This window comes from Papio anubis, chromosome 19 (genome assembly GCF_008728515.1).
Source record: "Papio anubis isolate 15944 chromosome 19, Panubis1.0, whole genome shotgun sequence".
Classification (NCBI taxonomy): domain Eukaryota; kingdom Metazoa; phylum Chordata; class Mammalia; order Primates; family Cercopithecidae; genus Papio; species Papio anubis.
Window position 1 is genome coordinate 68,570,776 of NC_044994.1, and position 27,835 is coordinate 68,598,610.

General features: G+C 45.8%; 1 protein-coding gene across 9 annotated transcripts in view; it reads right to left on the reverse strand.

The window, feature by feature from the left end:
- The window catches only part of ZNF516 (zinc finger protein 516), a 137,686-nt gene that overhangs the window by 97,229 nt on the left and 12,622 nt on the right, over positions 1–27,835 (reverse strand). Inside the window, exon 1 of one of the 9 annotated variants that reach the window (XM_009192929.4) lies at positions 13,405–13,963. The exons of 6 other annotated variants lie outside the window; for them this stretch is intronic. The gene's annotated coding sequence lies outside the window, so the exon portion shown is untranslated. Of the gene's footprint in view, positions 1–1,533; positions 3,344–9,085; positions 10,165–13,404; positions 13,964–27,835 lie in introns of those variants that run through there. 2 more of the 9 variants (XM_009192927.4, XM_009192926.4) reach the window with 2 other exon arrangements.

Here is a 27,835-nt window from a genome sequence, read left to right on the forward strand (position 1 = left end):
GCTGTTTAGCACAGAAGTCAGCGTCCAAAAAAATCCCTTCATTAAGAGCTCATAGAGAAAAAATAACACATCAATAATCAATTTCACTGAATTCTAAGCAATTGCTTACACATTTTGTGTTAAAAGAAAAAAACAGATACCCTGAAACTGAAAAGATTTTGATAGGATATAACTGAAAGGCATATCGTACAAGGCATTACTTAAGATTTTGTTTATCACTGTACAAACACCAATCAATACTATAAGACAGTCAAAATTACTAAAGGACAAATCTTCCCCAAATGCTTTACTTTATATAGCACATGTACTGTAACCAGTTTAAATTTTCCAGCTCCATTACTGCCAATAATGACTGTAACATGACCTAGTTTATCACTAACATACACAGCACCTCTGAAAGCAGTCGGCTATTTCAGCCGCTTAAGGAGAGTGATCTATCAGAGAATGTTTACAAAGAGCAATTCCTGACAAAAACATGAAGTCACATCTCCATAGGATCTACCCTGCACTGCCTGTCTAAAAATATTTTTTCAAACACACTTAATGACACATTGCTGCAAGTTCCAGGTTCTGAAGATAAAAGAAGATCTATTCTTTCCTTGCAGGGAACAAAAAAGGATAAACAAGCAAAATTCCACTGCAACTCCCTGTAACAATGTTGTTACATTATTCAGCTACAAAAGTTAAGCAAACTTTACACCTGAAGTGATCATAAACAACCTTGCAGAAATGAGGGTGGGCACCTTTTTCTAAGCCAAAACATCTTGCCCAGCAACAGCTTCTGGTAAAAATAAATATAAAACGTAACAAGGCTAATGTTTACCTTCAAAATTGCCAACCCCCGCCCCCATCCCCTTGGTCCCCAAACAGGAGAGCTATCTACTCTTTATCCCAGCCCGGGTTATATGGGAATAAAGTGTTACATGTTAATGGGGGAAAGCGGTCCTAAGTCAAACAGAAAGACACACAGCAGTCACACGGTTGCTTTGCAAACATTTTCCAAGAACTCGAAGACCATGGCACTAATTCAGTGACTACAGCTGGATAGTCTGTTTGGTCAGAGAAGGTCCATCTTTGAAATTAAGGTCAGAACAGTCATGGGTCTATGCAGTGGAAGAAAGCTTTCACTCCACGACCACGGTCATTTTCCTCTCTCTCTTTTCCTCCCACCCCAACCTGGAGGCACACAGCAACACACACAACCCTCCACTCCTTTTCTCTGATTTGTCCAATGCAAATGTTGTGAACAGATGTGCAAGGCATTGCTCGGGGACAGATGGAGACTGGAAAGGATCACTGCCGGCACAGGTGGGGGACTTCAAGGACTCAGGCCCACCCAGGCCTCTCTGCTCCCATTCAGCAGGGTGGAAGCACAGCCAAGGGCAGACAGGAGAGCGAGGAGAAGCCCCTGGCAGCCCATGCTTGTGTTTCCAGATACTATCACGTCTGGTTCAAGAAAATTACATTCGCCTTTATGAAAACAAACCACAGAAACAAGTACCTAGTGAAAGAGGAGGCTACTTATAAACTTACTCTCAACAGGCACGTGAGATGCGCCAATGCAAGTCTGTCTCACAAAGACTCTGCACTTACACACGTGACGTGCTACACGGAGCTCTCCATGCACAAGCCTCTGTGGGAGAGAAAGAAAATGAGTGCGGGTGTGTGGCTTGCCCACTGAACCAACAAGGTACCGACAAATAAAATGACTCCAAAGCGTGCTTCCACCTCGATTATCTACGTGAGCTGCTATTCCATGATTCTTCAATAAACACAATTGACAACCAGAGAGACCATTGTTACCTCCCTGTTCCCCTCCCCGAGACTGAGCTCGGCGTCCTCATACAGTCAGGTGTCGTCTGTAACTCAAGGAGGATGGCAGGTCCCATCAATAATGAGATGCCACCAAACTCACTCACTCCTTTGTCACTCCAGATAAAGACAGCATCGCTGCTCGCCCTCTTCTCAGGAGCCCCGGCGAACGTGAAACAATAGATGCTCACTTTAGCTCACGCTCCTGGCCTGATTTCTTTGGCAGCTTAAACTGCTCAAGCAGAACCTTTTTCTGCCTGGCTAACCCTGGGGTGATGAGCGGTGGCGCCTATTCAGGGACCTTGCTGCAAAACAAAATCTGGATGACTAAGAATTGGAGGCAAAGAGGTAAGCACGCTGGAGACCTTGCTCAAATAAAGGCCCCAAACTCTTGCTTCCATTTATCCATCAATAACTAAGAAGGAGACTGTCATCCACTTAGCTGGTGTTAAGTCACATAAACCAGTGTGTTAAAGTCGGCTCAGGGATTAGTCTATCCCGGCCAGCCTTCTGGGACCCACAGCTTCAAGCTAAGGAGGAATCCACCCAAGTCCAGAGCATCAGGATGCCCTCAACGTGCTTCGTAACTTCAGCCTGCCATCCACAGCCCAGGCTTCCTCCCGGGAATGTGTGTGTGCTCATTCTCACTGGGCCACACAGTCAAACCTGACGGTCAGAATGCAGGTGCAGGTCGAGCCCCCGCTGCTGCATCTTTATCCGGGTAACGTAACTCAAAAGGCAAAACTCACTGATTCGCGTGGGTTGGGGATGGGGGGCTGTGGCTCCATCCTAAACCCAAATACTTTCTCAGCTCTACACCTAAAATCCTTTTTCCAAGCTATTCATGCAAACATGTAATGCTGCTTTCCATTTCTTGTTTTACATTTACTCTGAGTTTTGTTGTTTTCCAAAATCCCTCTGCTGCACTAAATATGCCTCTGTTCTACTGTGCTGTGAGGCCGGGTACATCACGCGCAGGTACCACCTGTTTTATCTGCAACAGTGGAAGCCACAGAAAGGGAAGACCACAGGCTTCAGATTTGTCATCAGGCTAAATTAAGCTGACAGCGCAGAAGGGTTATGCGGCCTGCCAGTAAGACAGCACGCAGTGAACAAAAAGACATTCCCCTTTAAGCATGTGTAGTATACATTTATTACACCACACGTATGTGGCAAAGAAAAAGATCTACAAATGTTCCTTGCATGGAAGATTCCTTTCTGGAAAGTTCTCAAGGAGCTTCAAGATTTATAAACAATGTTAAGCTTTCTCTCCTTCTTAAACTGAACATATCTCCACTTCTGATAAGCAGAGCCATATTTGTTTTCTTTAAGAAGGGCAGTTATCTCAAACTAGTTCTTAAATCCCTTAAGGGAAACTATGCTAAGAAATCTTCCAAAACTAAAAACCAAGTGCAAAATCATGCTTTAAAGAGGGAGGTGGGCGGGGCCTGTAATGCCAGCACTTTGGGAGGCTGAGGCGTAAGGATCACCTGAGCCCAGGAGTTCAAGACCAGCCTGGGCAAAAAAACAAGACCCCATCTCTATATAAAGATTAAAAAATAAAAATTAGCCGAGCGTGGTGGCGCATGCCTGTAGTCCCAGCTACTTAAGAGGCTGAGGCGGGAAGATCTCTGCCGCTGGGGAGGTCGAGGCTGCAGTGAGCCATGATCACACCACTGCACTCCATCCTGGGTGACTGACTGACACCCTGTCTCAAAATAAAAATAAAAAGGAGTGATATGGGGGCCACTCCCACCACTGACTTGGGTCTCAGGAACAGAAGGCTGCCAGAAATAATCAACATTTGCTTAAACCCAAGGAGGTTCCCTTTATAAGAACATGTCCATCCAGTCTTGGAATCCAGCAGGAAAATTCCTTTCCATGCCACTCTGAAAGGCAGCTCACTAGGACACAAATGGAAAATACTGTTTTACTTCTGCAGAGATAAGCTTCTTCTCACCTTCAAGGCCCAATGTACTTTGCAGCTATTTATTTGAAATGATACCCACCTCGGCTGGATACGTTTACCTCGCACATCAGGCGTACCACAGTTTTAAATAAGCAGAGGGCTATTTTTCTCCTGACGCTTCAATGCCATCTTTTACTTAGCTAATAAGTGCCACAGTAAGTCCCCAGTTAACATCATCTATAGCTTCTTGGAAACTGCAACTTGATGCGAAATGACAAACAGAAGTCCTTGATAAAGTCGTTTTGTTTTAAAGCTGATGTGAAAAGGAAACATGAGTTTCATTTTACATCGTTTTTCACTTAAAGTTGCAGTTTCCAAAACCCTACAGACAGCACTGCGGACCTGCAGTGCATGGAGCTCCAATTCCTGACGGGCCCAAGTCCTTACAAAAAGGTGCTTTGCGAGGAAAATTATGAAAAAGAAGCCGGGCGCGGTGGCTCACGCCTGTAATCCCAGCACTTTGGGAGGCCGAGGCGGGCGGATCACAAGATCAGGAGATCGAGACCATGGTGAAACCCCGTCTCTACTAAAAATAGAAAAAATTAGCCGGGCACAGCAGCGGGCGCCTGTAGTCCCAGCTACTCGGGAGGCTGAGGCAGGAGAATGGCGTGAACCCGGGAGGCGGAGCTTGCAGTGAGCCGAGATTGCGCCACTGCACTCCAGCCTGGGCGACAGAGCAAGACTCCGTCTCAAAAAAAAAAAAAAAAAAAGAAAAAGAAAACATGAGTGGGGTGGAGTTAAAAGGTTCCTATTTTCAGAGACTCTTGTGCTTCTCTCCCAAGCAAGCATCCTGCACGAGGCTCGCTCTCCCTCCCAACACAGATGTGTCGGGGGCATTTTCTACAGAGGTATGAAGGGAATCCCGTCCCCGAGAGGACCAAGGGCACGGGAGTAGCACTCAGCACCCACAGGAGGGGGCACGCGCTGCGGCCAATGCCAGGCCTCACTGTCATGTGTGTGCATGCCTGCGTGTAAGGGTTAGAGTGTATAACGGTGAGTGTGGAAGCAGTTGGGTAGACGTGAGAGAGGCTGTGTCATGTGTGAGCATGTGCTGGTGCGCCTGAGGGTGTGTGTGTCTGAGAGAGAGCGAGCACATGTGTGTGATCTCTTAACCTACAAAAGCACTCATTCAAATACCCTACCTGGAGGCAAACACGCATGTCCACTTCCAACAACCTACCAGCAACACTCGCGCCTATGTGCCTGGATTACCAGCTTTGCACAGAGCCAGTCGCTGCAGCAGTGACGGGGTGCTGGGCCCACCTGCCGCCCCTCTCGTGTGTCGGGCGCTCTATCCCTACCCTGAGCTTCAGCTTCTCTTCCATGCACGGTCACTGCAGGAGGCACACTAGACCCAGCACCAGCTTGGGAAATCCTGGGCCAGTGACAGCCCTGATCTATGGCCACCATCTACTCAACATCACTGCGCCCTTCCATAAGCACCCAAGCTCTCTGAGAACAGCCATCCTAGCCTCCGTTGTGGGAGAAAACTCTAGCCCTCCACTGCCAGCCAAGGAGGCTTCTCATGCCAAGCTGGCCCTGAGCTCGGCCCAGGATTTGTGCCCTTCGGGATGTGGCGGCCGTGTGCACCCCATCGGGGACCGTGTCGCCTCCCTTGGAAGGTATTCCAGCACTGTCTGCCATGATGCCAACAGTAACACTTCTCAACACCAAGCCTTTAAAAGTCCAGCAGCTCCGTAGCCCGAGTCAGAGTGGCCCAACCTCCCCCGGACCTGACGCGGGGCTTCAGGAAGTGGCAGGGCAGGAGGGAGAATGGGAAGCCTCATGCCACACCGGGCACTGCTCCTGCAGTGCAGTGGGTATCCCATCACAACGCGGGCAGATTCAGGGCCAACTGCAGGCCCCCGGAGATGAGGCTAGACGGTGGCAGGCAGGCTAAGAACGGGCGATCCAGCAGGCACAAGAAAGAACATGCTGATGATAAAGAAACGCCAGGTGGGGTCTTTACGTAGGCAGCCTCCTTGGCATCGGGCAGGTCTGTCTCACCAGTCCCAAATAATGAATCACGTCCACCGTGCTAGAATGCCGTCTTTTAACCACTATCAACATACGCCAAGGAATGCTTCCACTAGCAAATGGGAAGAATGCCCAGAAAACACCGCACGGCATTTCTGGACCAGGACTCGTTCGTCAGAATGTGCCCACCAAACACAGCAAGGGGCAACACTCACCCGAAGGCTGAAACAGGCGGAACTCCTGTGACTCCTGGTGCTGTGAGCAATCATAAATCCTCATCCTGGCACAGAACTCAGGAGGCGCCTCTGCCTGCACTCACCGTCCTCCGCCTGCACTCACCGTCCGCCGCCTGCCTGCACTCACCGTCCGCCGCCTGCACTCACCGTCCCCCGCCTGCACTCACCGTCCCCCGCCTGCACTCACCGTCCTCCGCCTGCCTGCACTCACCGTCCTCCGCCTGCCTGCACTCACCGTCCTCCGCCTGCCTGCACTCACCGTCCGCCGCCTGCACTCACCGTCCAGGGCCCTCCTCCGTCTCCGAGAGACGGACGAGGACACTGAGGGTCCAAGCTGTGAGCCACACCCCTCGCCAAGGCTGTGAGCCCATTCCCTATCTCCCTGCCTCCCCGTCCCCACCTTCCAGGCCCCCGCCCTCTGGTGCCTGGAATGAGCATTCTGGAGTTGTCAGAACATTCCTTGACCTTCCAATAAAAGGGGTACAATCGAAATACAAAGTAACGCCAGAGGCTACAAAAGCGACCACAGTGGCCATCACCTATGACCCTCTAAGAACCCAAATCAACACAAAGCAGGAGGCCACCATCCTGAGCAGCTGGCAAGTCGGCCACCGACCAGGAACAAAAACTGGGGGGAAGGGGGGCTGATCGACCCTGTTTTCCTCCCTTTTTCAACGAGTCCAGTTGCTCATGAAAGACCAGTAGACAGCTCTACTCTGCTTCTGTTCAGGGCTAGAGAGGTTCTGGAATTGTGTAAGCGACGCCAGAGCACACCCCAAGACAGAAACCACTTGCAAAAAGCTAGAGTGAAAATAAGACTCAAAATTCCCAAAATGGAGAAGCCACGCCACATGATCGCCTCGTTGGTTCACGGCGGGTAATTACTTACCCCTTTGGTTTTCCAGAAGTAATTGAAGGGCCTTTTTAAACAACACACTGCCCGCCTTGGTGGCGCACACCTGTAATCCCAGCACTTTGGGAACCCGAGGCAGGTGGATCAATTGAGGTCAGGGAGACCAGCCTGGCCAACACAGTGAAACCTCCTCTCTACTAAAACTACAAAAGAAAATTAGCCAGGCATGGTGGTGCATGCCTATAATCCCAGCTACTTGGGAGGCTGAGGCAGGACGATCACTTGAACCCGGGAGGCAGAGGTTACAGTGAGCTAAGACCGTTCCACTGCACTCCAACCCGGGGGACACAGCCTGACTCCGTCTCAATAAGTAAGTAAATAAATAAATGAGAATAACAACATACTGAACAGGGCTGACTTATCTGCCTAAGCCAAGCTCCTCCTGGACGCTCCCTCATCACCGCACACTGACCATTCAATGGTGAGGCCGGTGCCTCTAACAGAACACTGGTCACCATGACCGTAACAGGCACTGTGAAAACCATACTGGCTTCCTCCGAGCCCTGCAGCACACACCACCTTTCCCACTCTCTGCTGCCTCCCCGACCACGATGGCCCAGGGAACCAGCATCTCCACACACCTGGGACCCAGCTGTTGGTCTACACCACTTGAGAAGCCCTGAATCACCCTATTTAATGTGGCCCTTAGAGGAAATTTGGGGGTGGAAGGAGTCATTTGTCACCTATAATTTCTGCGATTGTCGGAAATTCATTTGTAGGACACAAACGTTTTGCAATCTTGCCACCCAAATGTAAAATCAGAAAACATACATCAGGTGCTTAAACAGGTGCCTGGCACACAGTGGGCGCTTGGCAAATTCAAGATCCCTTCCTCTGCAGATCTCCATCCGAGGTTCAGCAGTACCAGAAACACGCAGGGATCACACAGGAACCAGCTTGAGGCTCGTCACCAACAGGTAAAGGGCCCAGGTCTAATCAGATGCTCAACAGGTGTCCCCCGAGTGCCCACCATGGGCCAGACCAGCTAGCAGGCAAGAAACCCTAGACAGCCTCACCTGGACAGGAAAGGTGCAGCGCCCAGCCCTGCAGGCGTGGGGTGTGGGAGATACCTCCTCCACCCTCGTCCTCTGACTCTGTGGAGATGACCTTGCCCAAGCCTGGAGATCAAGCGTGCGGGCCCTGGCTCCCACCCTTCCCACATCCAATTACCTTTTAAATTAATATCACATTTTGTATCTTCCTTCCAGCATCTACCTTTTTTTCAAAGTGTTTCTGCCACAGAAGCGTTTGTCCAGCCTCCGCTGATGAGTGCTGGTGACCATGCCCACAGGACACACTTCCACGCCACAGGCCACCCCATCGTGGTGGGGAGTGGGCAGGACCTGCACCAGCAGTTCCAGATTTGCAAAACTCAGAGACAGCTTTGTCCGAATCCCAAGAAAACCATTTCACTAATTAAACGATGACCCAAAACCATTTTGCCACTTTAATCCAATGATGACCCAATCAATTACTGAGAAACAACAGAAGATAGTTCACACCACGTCTTCCTGTTCCTACAAAGGACCTACAGTCCAACACAGGCACTCCTCCAATGCCCCTTCAGTTTAGGAGCATCGCCATCAGGGCAGGTCTCAGCAGCGAGATGAGCGGTCCACCTCATTAAAGACCCGCCTGGTAGCAACCGAAACCTGTCCCTCTGCGGACGCAGATGAAGCCTGCACCACACAATTCCATCACTGCGTCAGGCAGCTCTGCTCCAGCACCTCCCAGAAGGGAAGAGAGCTGTCTGCCCAAAAACATCGCCCAACTCTAATAAGCTGTGCAAACTTGGGCAAGAAAAGAAAGTGGGTCTTATATGCAAGCTAATGTCCTCAAGCAATACTTTTCCGGATCATAAAAATGAATGGACCCCTGCCCCAGGAGCACCAAGTTCTACGATCAGCTCACACTGGCTGTTTTTCAGCCGAAAACCCTCAATCACACTGTGATCCCTATGTCCTCATCGAAGTAGCCCACGGAGGCAGCTTCACAGTTATGTGCTCTGGCTTAATTAGTTTTATTCTATTTACCATCATTTTACATTTTTCTAGCTATGCCAAGAAAAGTAACCCTACACCACAAAGTAAAAACTGTTGTTTTAAGCTTGATCAAAACTGCAGGTCTGTGAAACAGCAGTCAGACGGATTGACAGGAAGGCGATGCAACTGCACCTACCTGGGCTTTCCTGGGAATGTGGAAACGCAAAGACAGTGCTCCCAGTTGGATGCTGGTACGCTCAGCTAAAACTGGCCTCTCTCAGATTCTGAAATGATGAAAAGTTTAGTATTCATCGAATTATGTTTTTAAGAACTGTTTGCCACTGCTTCTCTTTAAGAAAAATTAAGACAATGCCCAAGGACTTTCTGGGGCTACCGTAGTTATTTTCAGAATGAATTAAATCACCCCAAGTGGGGCTGCTAGCAAAATCCCACAGAGTGCGGTTTCTAATAGGACTTCCCACATCTGTGAGGGGCAGCCAGGAGCAGGAGAAGCGTTCAACAGTCACAGCACAAACTCGGCAGCAGAGGTAACCAGGAGGACGCCTAACTGTAGCAGCGGAACAATCTGCATTTGGTTGTCAATCCAGGCTATTAAAACGTCACCAGGGAACACCTGCTATGCATATGCACTGAGCTCCTGGCATGGCCTGTGCTTGGTGTGCACGTCACACTGCCGACCGCCAGAAATGCCAGGCCCCTGGGTGGCTCTTGCTCTTCCTGGAGATGGGTTTGTGGGGCAGCACCTCCCCACCTCCCCCTGCAGCATCTGAGTTTACAAACAGACCGGGGGACTGGGGAACCAGTCTGTGACCGCAACGCAGACATGCCCACTGAAATAGGTGTCCCACGTAAACCTGGGACCACGAAATCCCCAAATGTTTCAGGGTGTGGCACAGCTCTCACCAGACTTGAAAGTCATTCCCAAGAGATTTGACAGCGAGCTTTAAAATGGACACTTACAAAATATTCATAATAAACCATTTCCACTGCATGAGCAATAAGCAGTACTTCAAAGCTTGTTCTCAGTCCTGAATTACACATGCTTTTTCAAAAAGAAAAAAGATGAAGATCCACCGAAACAAGATCTCCCCGTCACTTCCCGTTCTTTACAGCATCACACAACATTTCTCCATCTACAGTCTCAGAAGTGGGACTCAAAGCTGGGCGCGGTTGCTCACACCTGTCATCCCAGCACTTTGGGACGCCGAGGCGGGTGGATCACTTGAGGTCAGGAGTTCAAAACCAGCCTGGCCAACATGGTAAAACCAGGTCTGTAATAAAAATACAAAAAAAATTAGCCAGGTGTGGTGGCATGTGCCTGTAGTCCCAATTACTCGGGAGGCTGAGGCAGAAGAATTGCTTGAACCCAGGAGGCGCAGGTTGCAGTGAGCCGAGATCACGCCACTGCACTCCAGCCTGGGTGAGAAAGTGAGACTCAGTCTCAAAAAAAAAAAAGTGGGACTCACAGGTGGCATGGCATGACTGGCACCTTTGCTGTCTCAAGCTGGCAGTCAGATCTCTCAGAAGCATCTCTGGGAAATCCCAAGAGTCATGGAGACAGAGGTGCAGAGCCCCCAGACCTATGTGGAAAGGCAGGGTGATGCACAGTGACACGGGACAGTGGCCTCCTGGACTTGTGAGGCCTCTCTGGCACCCCCAGCCTTGTCATCTCACTTACGGAAAAGTTAAAAAGTCTCCCTTTTTTATGATTTAGTCAAGGCATCTTTTGAAGGGTAGGGGATGAATCATGGGAGCCTTATGCGGTTGGAGGAGCCCAAGTGGGAATGGATGCCAGAGCCCCAGTATCTTTAGTGATGCAGAGAAACTACTGGAATGCGACCCCAGGGATACAGCCATGCATCCAAAGAGGGCAGCTCCACCCTCCTCACCTTCAGGCAACCTCGAGGGGAGCCGCCAGGGCCCAGGGCTCGCCGCACAGCTCAAGGCTGGCATGCATCGTGCACCAAAATGGTGTGGTCATCCACACTATCTGCTGGACACTGTGTCTTCAACATGTGTCAGTTTTTTAAACTAAGCACAAGCTATTTTCTGGCTTAGTTTCCCCTCTTCCACAGGCCACAGGGGTTGAGACCAAGGTTTCAGGGTTATGCGCGTCCAGAGATGCTTTCCTGCCCCTGGGCACCAGCTTCAGACCTGGCAGTTACAGGTGGAACAGGGCAGAAGAAACAAAAATGATCTTACTCTTCGACAGCAGAAAAGGAGAGATTCTCTAGTCAAGGAAACTCAAAGGAGAAACAGGCCTTTTTAAAAATCTATTTCCCTTGGGCCAAGGGGGCCCATCTACGTCTGAGGAAGTCGGACCCTGCAGCATCCCTGGACGCCATATGGGAGAAATGCTACGGGTTCCAGGGACAGACAGGGAAGAAACTTTACACCTTTACTTTCAGATGTATTCACCAGTAACAGACAAAGGCAGGGCTGGAAAGAGGCAAAAATACAAACAAACGTTTAAAGACCAACCCCTGATGTGTTGTGATGAGAAGGGCCTCTCCCCTGCGGGTCTTCCTCCCAAGAATGATTACCCTGGACTAACCAATCGGAAAACACGCAAGAACCCAAACTGAGGGCACGGAAGTCCCCTCACCAGGACATCACCAGGACCTGGAGCTTATGGGTTCCACAAAACGCCCGGCCAGTCCTCCTCAGAAGTGTGATGGTCACGGAAACAGAGATGGACCAAGGAGCCATCAGGGACCAGGAGGGACTTGGAAGAAGGATCTGAGCGCAGCACAGGCTCCCAAATGAGCTCCTGGGACAGCAAAGGCGAAATCCCAGGAACGCCTAGATTGCGCCCAAACCCTTCTGTTCAACACACTTCCCAGTTCAAACTTCTGCTGGCCAGAGACACACCATTTTAAATTTAAAGAGGTCCCAAGCAGTTCTCTCTCGATGCATTTTTTGACGATCAACTGTTTCTTCCCCCTACTTCTAACGTCCCTGGGCAACGGTCTAAGCCATGCTGGAAACCATCACATTCCCTTGGGAGCGATGTTAATTCAGGATCTCAGAGAGATTTTATTTACGACACTAATTACTGGGTTTACTCCTAGGATGCTTCTCACAGATAGACTCCATCCCACCCGAGGCAGCCACCTCACTCTCTGCTGCTTCGCAGGCAGCGGCACAGGGAGGGTCCTTGCACCAGAGACTCCATTCCCTTGGGAGCCTCAGGACGTCCTGCCCCTTGAGAACAGCATTTAGGTCTCTGTCAGTTCCCCACTCCCATAATGGCACACCCATGCTGCCACGCGAACAGGATGCTGGCCCGGAGGCCGAGGCTCTGCATGCTCGCCAGCCTACCAGCATCTGGGAGGCCCACAAGGACCAAGCCAGGTGGGACGGCAGGGACACCAAAGAGGCTGCTTGGCTGGTACAGCCGGACCCAAGTGCTCCCTGCAGGTGCCGGGGCCACACATCTCCAGGAGATCTAGTCAGGGAGAAAGAGGCCCTGTGGACAGGCCGTCTAGACAGCGTGGCACAGGCGACGCAGTGGCGCCTGCCAGCCAAGCCTGGGATGGGTGTGAGGGAAGACACCCAGTGGGCACATGTGCCTGGAGCAGGGGCTGGAAAAGTGGAGAAGGGACCCTGCATGTGCACAGGGGACGAGGGTCATCCCTGCTGGGACACGCACAGCTGACACAACAGGAGACAGGATGACACAGAAGTCCCTTCACCAGGATATCACCAGGACCTGGAGTCTATGGCAGCGATGCCACGGGCTGTGAACGTGGGGAGCAAACACGGGAAGGGGAGGCCCTGGGGCAGGACCCCGGTTCTGCAGTCTCACAGGGAGGGACCACCCAGAGGTTCAGGCAAAAAGCCCCGGGAGGCATGGGGGCCCCAGAGAGGGAAAACCCAGGAGACACTGGCCTCTGGGAAGTAAAATCAGGCAGAGGCAGCCTTGGCCTCGCTGAACGTGCAGCTCACAGCCCCTCTGGGCTGGCAGGAAGTCCTGCATGTCTCTCGTCCCATAGAGGAAATGATTTGGGCAAAGGCTCTGCCCTGAGATCTCTCTCGCCCTAACTAGATGTTAAGCACACCTCGGGGGCGGTGCTGGAATTACAAAGTCCACAGGTGCTGGGCTTTCCTGGAGGCTGCAGGTAAGTGCTCAGGCAAGGAGGGGACAACAAGGCTTCGGAGAAAAGGTGGTGGCGGGGAGGTCCAAACCAGAGCGGAGTTCCTGCTGCTCCTTCCTAACTGGGATCTTGAGAAAGACAACAGCCCCAGCCCCCTCAAAGGCCACACCTCAAAAGCATGTTGCAATCTACATGGGCCGCCTCATTTTCAAAGCAGAAGTTTAGCAATTTCCTGCATTTGCAGGCATGTTCAAACTGTAAGCCCGTTCGATCCCTGAGTTTTCTTTACCAAATAAATTCAAGTCCAGTTATCGAATAACTATATGCATCCCATCCCCCTCAGGGCAGCTACATATAAAGTAATAAACGAAGGACACAAATGAGTGCTTCAACTTACTCTCCGCTGACTGCAAAGTCCCGCTGTCATCCCAGGCAGCCTTGCAAGCAAGAGTAGCTGTGGCGTATTCCAGACCTCACCACGCACAGCACGCGACGGACGGCCTTGCGGGACTCCCAGCAGCGGCCAACACACCCCAGCCAGCCTGTGCCTATCTGTGAACTGACCACTTCGGGCTGCTCAAGGCACCCCAGGAGATTCTCTGGCTCTGATGGATCAAAAAGGTTGAGAAATAGAGAACTTCTGTTCTCTATGTACACAGAAATGCATTTTTTATGTTTATCTAAAATTAGACATATCAAAATTAAGATTGGCCATCAATGTCCTACAACACTTGTGATTTGGAGCAGCCTATACTCCTTTAGTAAGAAAAACAATCACGCTCGCTTTCTGGGCAATTTAAAGTCCAAGTCTGTCCAACCCGCGGCAGCCCAACACAAATTCATAACCTTTCTTAAACATTATGAGGTTTTTCTGCTGGTTTTTTTTTAAGCTCATCAGCTATCACTAGTTTTATTTGTTTGGTTGGTTGGTTGGTTTTATTTTTTGAGACAGGGTCTCACTCTGTCGCCCAGGCCGGAGTGCAGTGGTGCAATCTTGGCTCACTGCAACCTCTGCCTTCCAAGCTCAAGCAATCCTCCCACCTCGGCCTCCTGAGCAGCCGGGACTACAGGTGTGCACCACCACACCCAGCTAATTTTTTTTGTATTTTTTGTAGAGATGAGGTTTCACCATGTTAGCCAGGCTGGTCTCAAACTCCTGAGCTCAAGTGATCGACCCACCTCGGCCTCCCAAAATGTTAGGATCACAGGCGTGAGCCACCGTGCCCGGCCGTGTTAGCATCTTTTATGTGTGGTCCAAGAGAGCTCCTCTTCCTCCAGCCTGGCCCGGGGAAGCCAAAATATTGACACCCCTGAAAACTCTCACTTTAGAGGAATAACTTAAAATGCTGAGCCATCTTCCCCGTTACTTCCTTGTTTAGTCCTCAAAGAGTCTTTGTTGCGAGGACTTTATTTATCACTTCTTTGTATATTACATGTCCTTCAACAATGGAAGGTCCTGAACTGCTAAACCACCACGCTGCTACAAAGAAGCACTTGGTGAGAGCCTCCAGGTCTGAAGAGTTCTAATGTCTCTAATTTCCCAGACCCATTTTAAAGGCATTTAAAGTTCAGTCTTGAATAGTTTTGGTTTTTGTAATGAAGTCATGATGTTTCCACATGTTTAGCTCTTTATGCCTGAATATAAATAACCGAGGTAGTCAAATCAGGGTGTGCGAATGTTCCCTTTACTGGAAGAAAGTTTTCGCCTTCTCCCAGCAAAATATAAAATTAGTCAACTGTGCAGTGTGGTGAAATCACCAGCCCAAAATTACACCCCAAACATATGATTATTAAGGATTTGCAGTCCTATTTTTTGTATTACTAAAAAAGCCACCCTCATTATATCTTTATATTTAGAGGGCTTTTTAAAAATAAGTTTTAATAAATATCTCTGAATGTATACATCCCACAAAATGGACAGTTAAAAGAAGGCACTCATGATTTTAGGTTACATATTTTCCTTTCTACTTTGAAATAACCAAAGATCTAGTAATAGTTTCCACTACTACATTCAGGATAAAAGAGCTTTCTTTCAGTGTAAGAAGAAATTAAAATTACTGGGTTGGGATAAGGGAGGAGACTCACTTTTTAGATAAAATGAATTATGTTAACTTTAGTCTTCTGACCAAAAAGTTTAATTTTTTAAAAATATAATTTAACGTTGGGATTAAATCAAAATTTCATTTTCTATTTTTATCTTCTTCCGTTAGAAAGTCCTGGAATCTGAAAGGTTAAACCACTGTACTCAGAAAAGCAGACAGAGCTGCCTCATGTTTCTTTCAACTAGTATTCATTAATTATAAAAAAACAATACAGGCACTGAATTGTACACTTAAAAATAGCTAAAATGGCAAACTTTATGTTACATATATTTTATCACAATAAAAAACACAAGACAAAAAGTATAGGTTTTAAATGCTTAAAATCATTTGAAATGCTTCAAAATTATACTCAGGAAACCATTATAAAATATAAATGAGATAATATTTATAAGGCACTTAAGTCAATAATCTACTGTTAATACTGCATGAAATATGTTCATCTTTAGACGGTATTATCCCAAATAAGGATGTCCGAGGTCATCACCAGAATCCACAAACCATTTATACAAACAAAACAAAACAATTTTTCTAGATGGGAGAGCCAGTTTTCACGTTCTCAGATTTGAACCTCCTGTTTGTGGATTACGCGCTTTGACAGTTCACGTTCACTGCTGTTATCTGAGCTAACAAATGTGCAGCTTCCCTTTGCGTGGGGTGTTCCCCCCAACTTTTAACTCAGATTGGGAAAAAATCACAAGTGGTCAGGATACAACTCTAATTCACATACATACAGAAAAGTTCCATTAAGGGAATATTTCTACCCAACACAAGTATGCTTTAACAGAGTTATTCTTTTTGCACTAACTGCTTAAGAAATTCCAAGCTGAAGTTATTTTAGATGCGACATTTAACGGACACTGCACTGTTCTGATCCAAGGAGCCCTTATATACATCAGCTTTGGAATGTTCCGCTTCTTCCTGACTGGAAATTCCATACGAACCCTATGCTGCACGCTCTGGTTTATTCTGAGAATTTTACTCCATTTGATTTTTGTTACAAACATTTTACAACCACCCTTGGCCAAAATCGCTGAAGTTCTATCCTAATTCATTAAGGACTTCTTATCTATGATTTTCTATAAATCCCTACTTACTGTAAGGCTTGCCCTGCACATAAAAACAATTCCACAGGGCTGGGCGCGGTGTCTCACGCCTATAATTCCAGCACTTTGGAAGGTCGAGGTGGGTGGATCACGAGGTCAGGAGATCGAGACCATCCTGGCCAACACAGGGAAACCCTGTTTCTACTAAAAATACAACAAAAATTAGCCAGGCGTGGTGGCGGGCGCCCGGAATCCCAGTTACTCGGGAGGCTGAGCGAAAAAAAAAAAAGAAAAACAGTTCCACAAAAACCTGATTTTTTAAATTTCTTTTCTATTTCTTTCTCCTTCCTGAGCAGTTTTCTTTCTTCAAAGATATTTTTGTAAGTGGATTAATTTTTTAAAAACACCTTTCAGATACTTTCTTTTACCTACGTCAAAAATATGATTTACAGTATTCCTCACCAATCTGTTGGGGAGAAGAAATAAGAAACACAGATGAAGATGATATTATGAAACACTTGTCAGGAATAATTCTAAAAGTATGTATATCTGGCATATCGGTTCAGATGATTATTATACTGAGCACATCCTCAACACAGAAAAAAAGACATATTATTTCAGGGACTTCTCCGCTTTACTTTTTTCCTGAAAAAGGTGACAGAATGGCTTGCTGCAGCTCCTGAATCACCTGTGACACCTGGCAAGAGAGGGAAGCAACTCCAGACACGGACTGATTCCTGGGCCAACTCTCATTTCTCTAGTCAGGCATGTGGCCTTAGACGGGTCATTCTCTTCTTTGGCCCTTGCTTTTCCCATCTGTGAAATGTGTCATTTGTAATGGACAAATTGTGAAGCCTTTTCCAGTTCAGAAGTTCTCTGACCTGCGGTGGGCCCACGTGAACAGCATTTCTGGTGTCCACAGGCCACCACCGGTAGAAACACTCCACACAAGACAGCTGGGCCTCAGCCCGGCACCAGTCGGGGCCTCGCTAGATCCTGTGACGCTAGATCCTGTCACATCACTGATTGGGAGATCCCAGAATTGGAGCCGACTTCCCCCAGGAGCTGAGTCCAGCACGCAGTCATGCTGCCAGTCCGTGGAGGCTAAACACCCTAAGATCCCTATCTTACTGCAGGTGCCCCCAAGACACCCATGGCAGATGGAAGCTGTTCTGGGACTCCGGCCCCACCTGAAGTGTCTATCCTGGATGTCTCACTCCAGGACATCACGCCCACTAGGACTGTGCCCCTGCAGAGTCCTACCCAGGAATATAACAGCTGCCCTGCACCCTCCCTCCTTCACAACACATCCAGCAGATGACCAAGTCTTACAGACTCTAGGCCTTCCAGAATGAACCAAATCAGAATCAGGGCACTCTGCTCCAGTTTCTCAGTCACAAATCTAGCCCAGAGCTCCATCCTCTTCCTGTTCTGAACCATCAAATCATCTTCCCTTCAGAAACCTCCTGCTGGTCCCTTGGTCAGTGTCCCTGGCCTGTGACGCTTCCTCCCTGCTGTAGGCTGGCTGAGGGACCCTCCACAACATCTCTTCCCATTGCCTTTGGGACACAGTCCATATTCTTCAAGACAATTCACAGTCAAGATGATGTGGTCTTTAACGGCCTCTCAAACATCAGCTCTTGGCTACCACCCAGACACGCCCGCCATCCCTGACATGCATGTGCACACTTGCATGTGTGTGTGTGCATTTGCACAGGCTTACACGGGCACACTTGCAAACATGCACCTACACATAGGTGCACTTACACGCGTGGATACTCACATGCACGTGTATGTGTCTGTATACACACATGCATTCAGGCACACTTACACACATATGCACTTGCACACTGCACTCACATGCATGAACACACACATGTATGCACCTCTGGCTTCAGCAATATGAAATTTCCTTAGCTCTCCCAAGCTCTGAGCCACTTTTCTGTTGCCTGGATTCTCACCCAGCTCAGGCTAACTCCTCCCTAAGGACCAGTGTCCTCTAAGAGCAACCTGGAAACGTCATCGGGTCAAACAGGATGGCTCCAAATGAAGGCCTCACAGGAAGAAAAAGCAATAATAAAATCCTGCAATGATCACTAAATCCAGTAGGCAAGGAAATATATATAAATAGAATTACATCCGAATAACTGTGATCTACACATAAAATAACCATGTGATTCTTACATGTCTTGAAATAAAAACTATGTCATGTAAAAATAATTAATACTAATAAACTAAAAAACAGCCAAAAAAGGAATGACAATAGCAATGTGGGAGCGGGAGGAGATGGGGAAAGAAGAGGAAGGTAATAGAAGTGTTCTAACTTCTTTCCCAAAGGGGAAGTCAAATTGTATTATTACTGATGTTAAAACATTAAGAAATACAGCTTTAAGAAAACATTATAAATATAGCCACTAGTGGAACCAAAAGCAGAATATGCTTTCTATATGCTTTCTGATTTTAATAAAGGACAAGAAACATAATTCATATTCCAATAAATAGAAAAGAAGAAAAAGAGAGGAAGTACAACACAAAAGTTTTTTTTTTTCTTTAATTAGGAAAGAAGACCAAGTCAGTTTCAGAAATAAATATAAATGGAATAAACTCACTTATTTAAAAAAAGACTCCCCAATACGGTTAAAAATTAAATTGACTTTTGCTGTCTGCAAAAAAAACACCTATGACTAAGGAACTCAGAAAAGCAGGACATGTAGAGAAAAATATATTAGAAAAATACAAACAAAAGCAACATGGAAAAAATACCATTAAAAGTTTAATATGTGGTCACAAAAGGCAATTATACAAAAGTAGCTGGCCAGGGGCGGTGGCTCACTTCTGTAATCCCAGCACTTTGGGAGGCTGAGGTGGGCGGATCACGAGGTCAAGAGATCGAGACCATCCTGGCTAACACAGTGAAACCCCATCTCTACTAAAAATACAAAAAATTATCCGGGCATGGTGGCGGGCGCCTGTAGTTCCAGCTACTCAGGAGGCTGAGGCAGGAGGATGGTGTGAACCTGGGAGGCGGAGCTTGCAGTGAGCTGAGATTGCACCACTGCATTCCAGCCTGAGCGACAGGGCGAGACTCCGTCTCAAAAACAAAAAAAAAACCAAAAAAAAGAGGTTATCTTATAATCATAAAGGGTAAAGTAGAAGTCACAAAGAAGATATAATTATCCTAATATTGGTTTTGTGGGTGGGGGAATGTTTTGAGACAGGGTCTTACTATGTTGCCCAAGCTGGCCTCAAACTTCTGGACTCAAGCAATCCTCCTGCCTCCGCCTCCCAAGAAGCTGGGATTACAGGAAAGCACCCTTCCCCAGCTGTAGTTATGCTATACTTTCAAGTCAAATAACACGGAATAACACAAACACAGAATAAAATACATTTAGAAACAGCTACAGTGAATACCTGGAAAGATAAACAGAGAAAAATGATCTGGAAAAATTGGCAAATCTCTCGTAAGCATGGCGGATTAAGTAAGCAAAAGTAATAAGAAATAGAGGGCTTGAAAAATAACGTAAGACTTATCTAATACGTGAGTATCACACTCCACAATTTGCCATTTTGCTAAATTGGCAATAGAACATCAAATGCCTCCATATTAACCACAAGGAAGGCTCTAAAAGTTCCATAAATTTGGAACAGTACAGGTCCCAGGAGCTCCATAATACAGCACCATGATACTAAAAATTAACAACAAGCAAAAACAAGAACAACACTCACGGAAGTTCAGCCATTTGGAAAATTCTAAACTCTCTGTAACAACTCCTGAAACAAAGAGAAAATCCAAGTGAAACTGCAAACTCTCTTCAAAGTACCAGTGTCAAAATTTATGGTACACAAGAAAGCTAAAATAAACTCTAATGACTTGCTACAGTAATTAAAAATAAATATTCAATTTAACGAGCAACAAAAATTACAATAAAACCCTTAAATTTGAATTTTAAAGAGTAACAATAAATAAGAAAAAATACAGTAAAACTGATTCACAAAATCAATAATTGGCTCTATGATAAGCCCAATGAATGAGATAAATAACTAGCTGGCCTAATTAAGAAGAAAAAAGGTTGGGGGGAATGAGGTCTAATAACCACAGACAGAAGGAAAATTTAAAAAAAAAAAAATCATACAATGTTTTTCAAACTCTAGGTGAATACATTTGTTAATATGGATGAAAAAAAAATTTCTAATAAAATCTAACTGTCCAAAATTCACTCAGGGACAAAAAACGTAAACAGACCAATATTCAAGCAAGAAACCAGAGCTCTCTCCTCCACCCACCCAAACGTGAGAGATGAGTCGAGTCTACACCTGAAATCTTTCACACATTTTAAGAAACAACTTATATACAGGCTACCTGAATGTTTCTGTATCTTGAAAATATATGTGATGGAAGATACAAAACTAGTTACCCAAAAACATATTTGTAACTCATAAGCAAAAGACTATTATCCCCAATAAACAAAATATTCTTATAAATCAACAAATCATGAATAACTTCACTGGAAAATGTGACAAAGTAACAGGTGATTCACAAGAGAGATGAAAGGAGCAATAAACATTTAAAAATCCTCATAATCACTTACAATTTTTAAAACACAATGGTATTTTCCTCTATTACATTGGCCAAGACTTAAAAGATTGATAATATCAAGTGTTGACAAACAGAAAACACCGAGTTTTGCAGGGAATGTAAAATGGTACTTTGTTATCTTTGTTGGTAAATTTGGCAGTATCTGTCAATTAAAATGCCCCTCCATCCCCAAAATTCCACCTCAGTGAACTTATCCTAGAGAAATACTCCCACAAGTGGGCAAAGTCGTATATCCGAAAAGTTCCCTGCACACTAAGAGAAAGCTGGTAGCAGCCCAAATGTCCAACAGGAGACAGGACAGAGAAAGGCAGTTCCACAGGGCAGCAGTCAGCTGGTACACACTGGCACCTCCTGCTGGCTGCTCACAAACCCAATCTGTGCCAGTGGGTCCATGCTCTGGCCATAGTGGGCACTGGGCATCTGGAAATCACTGAGGGTGTGTACAGACAATAGCACCCTATACATGCCTTAAAGAGAATACACTGAAATGTTATGCAAAATTAAAAAAAAAATAGTTGCAGAAAAACTCATAGAACGTTGTACCATTTTAAATTCTTTAAAACGTATATATTTAAAGATCTTACTACGTTCACCAAGCAAATGTATTTAAATGCCTAATGCAGTGACTGGCATAGAGCAGGCACTCAATAGTAGCTTGCATAAAATAAACTTACACCCATGTTGTGAAATGTCTAACACACTTTTTCCTCAAAATGCAATTTCCTCTTTCGATTGTAAATATCTTGATGGCCAAGATGATGAAGACTTTGTCGTGTATAAACTACGCACTTTGTACAATAATCTGAAAAGAAATGGTTTAATTTGGGCAAGGAGAATGTTGCCGTAAGTGTTTGGCTCTAACTAAATTACCCAAACAAATCTGTGGTCAGAAAACCAAGTAATGAATTATCTGCAGTGAGTTCCACAACCATCATTTCCTTTTATAGTATGAAAAGAAAGGTGCTACATATTCACACCATTTTGTGAAAAATCACTGTGTGTGTCTTAAACGCAAAGTGCCTCTGTCTATCTTGATCCCTTTATACAAGAGAAACAAACAGTAAGGCCTTGAGTACCAGCTGTCAATGTTTTATTCTGGTTCAGTAATTAAAATGGGGAGCTTCATATTAATTCCCTGGAAGAATGACATTCAGATCAACTCACTTCCCAGCAAAAAAAGTGTCCACATCCAGGAGCTGCAGGACAGGGAATATGATTGTTCTCAGCTACTGTAACTCCTCTCATTTAAAAGTAGGACACAGTGTACATTCTAAGCTCCAACTTCAGACGTCTTAAAGCATATTAAACAAAGTGGTCAAATGAATATGAAAGAAATTCTGCCAAATGATTACATGTAAGCTTGTAGTTCTATGTCAGTTTTCTACTAACCTCCAAAACCAGTCACGGTTCGTCTAAGAAAGGGATGTTTTAATCAGAACACCTTCATTTACTGTGATACTGAAGTCACCTGACTAGGTGAACTGTAGGCAACTGAACAACTATAAATTTCACATGACTGGATAGACACAGCCTAAGCTCTTGAGCCCCCCAGATGTATGGCGGGGGTGACCTGCTATGGAGGCTTAAATCACTTTCAAGAGAAGAACCCACAGATGAAATTGCACTTGTGGAGACTTAGACGGATTTGCAAAGCTCTGAAAAGAATTTTGGGCCGGTCCACTAATAAACGGTGGTCCTAAAAGGAAAGGTCTACATTTTCCCTTTAAGCAGAAATATTCCTCTGCCTACATTTGCATAGATCCAAAGCACTGTTTTTGCTGAGTCACTGAAACAGAAAAAAGATAAAACAGGACTTTTTATCCCAGCTGAGTCATATCATTTGGACTTTGTAATTCTACCTGAATGCTAGTCAATCTTATGTTCAAAAGTCTGATGAGTTTTCTGAACGTTAATACTGCAATTCCACAAGTAAGACAGGAAACAGAATTCTAGTTTATTTCAATATCATTTGACCAATAAAAAGAAGCATTTCAGTGACTAATATACAAGAATGAATACTGACCCTCCGTGAAAATAATGAACTTGCTGCTCTGAACATCAGATCCACAAGCAGGAGTAACAGGTAATCTGAAGTGTCACCTCCAAGAACAGGACCCAGCCCCACAATGAGGAAGCAATTTAACTCTGCCTTAGCCTTGAAAATGTGACAAAACTGAGTTGAACAGCAGTCTTGAGACACACGGGACAAAAGGCGAGAGTCGTTCTGTCCAGGAAAAACAAGGTCAGGTTTTTGTGCTTACTTTGTGGCACTTTTAAAGACACATCAACAAAATGTGATTCTCTTGCAATTTTATACTTCAAACCCCCTATATTTTCCCTTCCACTTGGCTTCCAAACCACCCCACACATTCTCACTCACTCTCAAAATGGCCCACTGGAAAGGATTCCTTTTTATCTCACTGTAATTCCCAGTAGCATGGGAATAAGACACAAACAACACTCAAACCTGCTGAAACAAAGAAATGCAAACTCATTACACTGCATTTAATTCTCATCTCCTTAAGAAGCATCTTCTTAAAGGAGCTTGGTTTGCTTTGAGTTACTTCACTCTTCCTTCTGAGAAACAGCTTTTCTGAACCAGTATTGTTATCCATTTTTTAATTATTATATCTAAATGACCTACTTAAAAAGGGCTGAGGAAATACACTTTGTTCCAGATCTATTCTGAAGGGAAAAAGAGGCTATCTTTCCCACCAATGGATCTCCTAAGCGAAAAGCCCCAAACTTAAATGTTTTTGTAAACTCTGGTAGAGAGTAGAAAGTGTACTCACTTTTACTCCAGCAACTGTATTTCAGATCTTTAGGACAAATGAGTGACAGATTCATCAAGACGGTGACAAATTCATCGATGAAGAATGCCGGGAGGGGAGATAATGTAAAACCATCATCTCAATAAAACATTCATTCTTCAACAGGAAGGGTATTTTGTTGCTGTTCTACCACTACAATAATGATGTTAAGAAATAAATTAACTTTGGGGTTTTCACTCCAGGTATTCCTCATCCCTAAGCAAAGTCAAGAGTTTCTATGTTTTGTCAACTTGTTTATATTGCGAGGTTAGCAAAACTAAAATGCAGCAAATTATGAAAAAAAAGGTTTAAGGCTTAATATACAAGTAACATCTACCTAAATGAATTGTATCGCAATTCTCTCTTTTCTAAAATAAACAATTTTTTAATCTGCAAAAAATAGGAATAACAAATCCCTTACACAGTTTATAGGCTGAATGTAAATTATGAGATGACACAGAGAACATATATACATTCATGATCCAAAACTTCAAAAGCAGAAAAACTTTTTCTAGCTAAGCAGAAAAATGAGTGCATTTCAAATACACTTTCAGTCCACTTTCAGTCCTGTATCAAAGTTTATTAAAATGCTGAAGTCTGCAGCTTTTCACTTAAAAGATCCACTGTGGGGCTGGGCATGGTGGCTCACACCTGTAATCCCAGCACTATAGGAGGCCGAGGCAGGCAGATCACCTGAGGTCAGGGGCTCAAGACCAGTCTAGACAACATGGCAAGACCCCGTCTCCACTAAAAATACAAAAATTAGTTGGGTATGGTGGCGGGCGCCTAGTAGTAATCCCAGCTACTCGGGAGGCTGAGGCATGAGAATCACTTGAACCTGGGAGGCAGAGGTTGCAGTGAGCCAAGATCACGCCACTGCACTCCAGCCTGGGTGACAGAGTGAGACGCTGTTTTTAAAAAAAAAAAAAAAAAGAGAGATCGGAAGAGAAAACCTTTTTGTTCCTTCTCAGAACAGACCTGGAACAATCACCAGGATACCTCAGTGTGTCCACCAACTCCCTTGGTGCAATTTTAAGAGTCACATGACTTTGGGATGTTTGAATAAAAGGGGCCTTGACTTGGACCTACAGGGCAGGTGAAATGGTCAATGGTCATTCCAGCTCTTGCTGCTAAAGAACAGAACATCCCTGTGAACACGGGCCACGTTCTCTCAGCAAGCCACAACAGAAATTGTTCGGGAAAAGAATAAACTCAATCTATCATGATTTCCTTCTGTTTTCTGAAATTCTCCCAGCAAGTCAGTCTGCATCTGCAATTCTACCTGTTCTGTAAGCGATCCTTTGCACAGGGTTCCAGCTCCCCATTGTCCAAAGATGTCCCGGGGCATGGTCCTCTCCTAACCCCTAGGGCAGGCCAGCTTCCCCTTTCACACCACAGATGGAGGGAAGATGCTCAGGCGTTCGTAACGGTCCGAAAGTCACACCACAAGTGGAACTATATTCACAGCCACACCAAGATTCCTTCCTGCAGACCCCCAATGCTGGAACTAATAAATCTGAGTTATCAAATGCTGCACCAGAAGTGGAGACCTGTGTCCAGGGAACATGGGAAATACCAACACAGGGCCCTCTGTTGCAACTGTGCAGAGGGACAGACGTTGGCAGGGTCAGGCCCTTCGTCTCCTGGCTGCCCTGTGGTCTCCCGAAGAGACGCCTCCCCTCCACATCCAGGACCCCGGCACTTCCACCACTGTGGCACTTGGGACAGAGTCTGAGGTTATTAAAAAAGAGCCCTTTCTCCTTAAACTGCTGGGACCCCCCAGAGCCAGTTTTAAAGTAATGTACCTTCCCTCAGTGTCCCGGTTTGAAAACAAACAGCAGAAATCAGAAACAGAGGAACCTGCCTGGAGATTTCTAACTTAACCCCAGCACCTGGCCGAGGTTTGCGGCACGCTCCCCCTAGAGCTCTGCCATCCTATCCTACACGGCTGCCAAGTGGCCCAAACTGGGATGGGCTGGGAAGGTAAAATGCACACGGGGACACTGAAGATTTTGCATTAAAAAAAAAGAACAAAAAAAACTTGGTAGTAATTCTTGTCATTTACATGTTTAACGTTTTGGATTTTGGATACACTGGGTTAAATAAAACTATCATTAACATTAATTTTACGTGTTTCCTTTTACCTCTCTTGATGTGATCACTAGAAAACGTAAAGTGATAGACACAGCATGCATGGTACTTCTCTTGGGCAAAACTTCCCTCGAGTGCTGGGTTAGTGAACTGCAGGCCCGCGGGCCAAATTCTTTCCACCTCCTGCTTTTGTACAGCCAGTGAGCTAAGGCTGGTTTTTACATATATATACACACACATATACACACACATACACATTTACACACACACAGACACATATATATATATATATATTTTTTTTTTTTTTTTTTTTTTTTTGCGGGGGGGACGGAGTCACCCTCTGTCGCCCAGGCTGGAGTGCAGTCGCACGATCTCGGCTCATTGCAACCTCCACCTCCCGGATTCAAGTGATTCTCCTGTCTCAGTTTCCTAAGTAGCTGGGATTACAGGCACCACCACCACGCCCAGTTAATTTTGTATTTTTAGTAGAGATGGGGTTTTGCCATGTTGGCCAGGCTGGTCTCAAACTCCTGACCTCAAATGATCCACCCACCTCGGCCTCCCAAAGTGCCGGGATTACAGGCACGGGCCACCGCACCCGGCTGGTTTTTACATTTTTAAATGGTTGGGATTAAAAACAAAATCAAAAGAAGATCATTTTCTGACATGTGAATGGCACAGAACTCGGATGTCAGGTGTCTGTAAGTAAAGTCCATCTCTTCGCTGCCAGGCTGCCTCGGGCTGCTCCAAGCTATGAGGCCGGTCCTATCAAATACTATCCGGTCCTTTACGGAAAACGTTTGCTGACGCCTGCCCTGGAGTTCTGCAAATACAGACCCAGGCTTCTGAGCTGAGTAGGGTCCGGCTCAAGCCCCTTTTGGAACTGCACGTGGGCTGACCTAGGATCCAAGGCCACTGAGCCCGGTCAGAGGCAGGATGGGACCAAGTCCCACCAGCTCACTGGGATGGCTACAGGTGACCCAGGAATCTTTTTGGCATCAAATTCTCTTTAGATCACTCTCTTAAGTTTCTCATTTGTGATGAATTAGTCAAAACTTTTGCTTATTTTCAGAACACAGCAGGCCCACAGACAGGCTGGGGACCCCAAAGGGGCAGACAGCCTGTCCCAAGCCCCTCTTGGATGATGCTTCAGAAACCCCAGCCATCTAGAAAGAGGAAGGGTGGAAGGACACTGGTCTCCCATAGTGTCATCTCTAAAGCTCTATCATCCCAAATGGCTCGGACCAAAATGAAATGAACGCCACACACGGTAACAAGCATGACAAGGGTCGGACACTCAGGGAGATGGCCCAAAAGGTGGGCTGCTTAATAACTGGTGGTGGGACTTTGATGAAGTTACTTACCTGTGCAGGCCTCAGTGTCCTCTCGGGTAAAAGGGGGTGGGAATTACTACCTGTTTCCTAAGACCTGTGCATACTGAATAATACATATAAAGAACTCGAAATAACTCTCTTCATAGTAGGCACTTGATCAATGTTTGTTGAAAGGAAATGAGCGCTGGTGGGCTACTTATTTGGGGAACTAGTTATTGAGGCATCTGCCCAATTTGATTCAAGTTCATAAGTTCGTAATGAAAATAAAATTTATATTAATTTAATGGGAAACAGTAATGTTGATAACTTACATCATACTGTCATCGTGATTCAAAAAGTAGCTCTCAATACCTTGTATTTTGTTCTTATGCCCTTGGCTTTTTGTATCAAAGTAACCACAAGGAACTACTTTCCAAAAGCTACAACAGCATTTGCCGTAAGAATGTTACTGAAGGCACCGTCTATGTAAGAATACATAGCCTGTATTAAAACAACCAGTATTAAAGTCAACATTCAGAAGTTTACCTTAGCACTAATGCTAAAAGAGGCTTTTCCTTCATGTGAGAACTGATGCATTTTTTTCCTGAGAGTCAATGCAACACATCAACGGCTATGTTTTGCTTTTTGTTTTAGGTGCCAGGAAGCTCACATCCTAAGTTTTGGTTCACATCTACCAATGGAAAGGAATCCTAAGATGTACATATGTGATCCAGCTCTTCCCCTCATTGAAATCTATTATTCCATTGCCCATTCTTATTTTTGTTTGTATTTTACTACAGATAGTCTCCAACTTAGGAAGGTTTGACTCACACTTTTTCAAGTCTACCAGGTGAAGAAGCCACAGGCAGTCA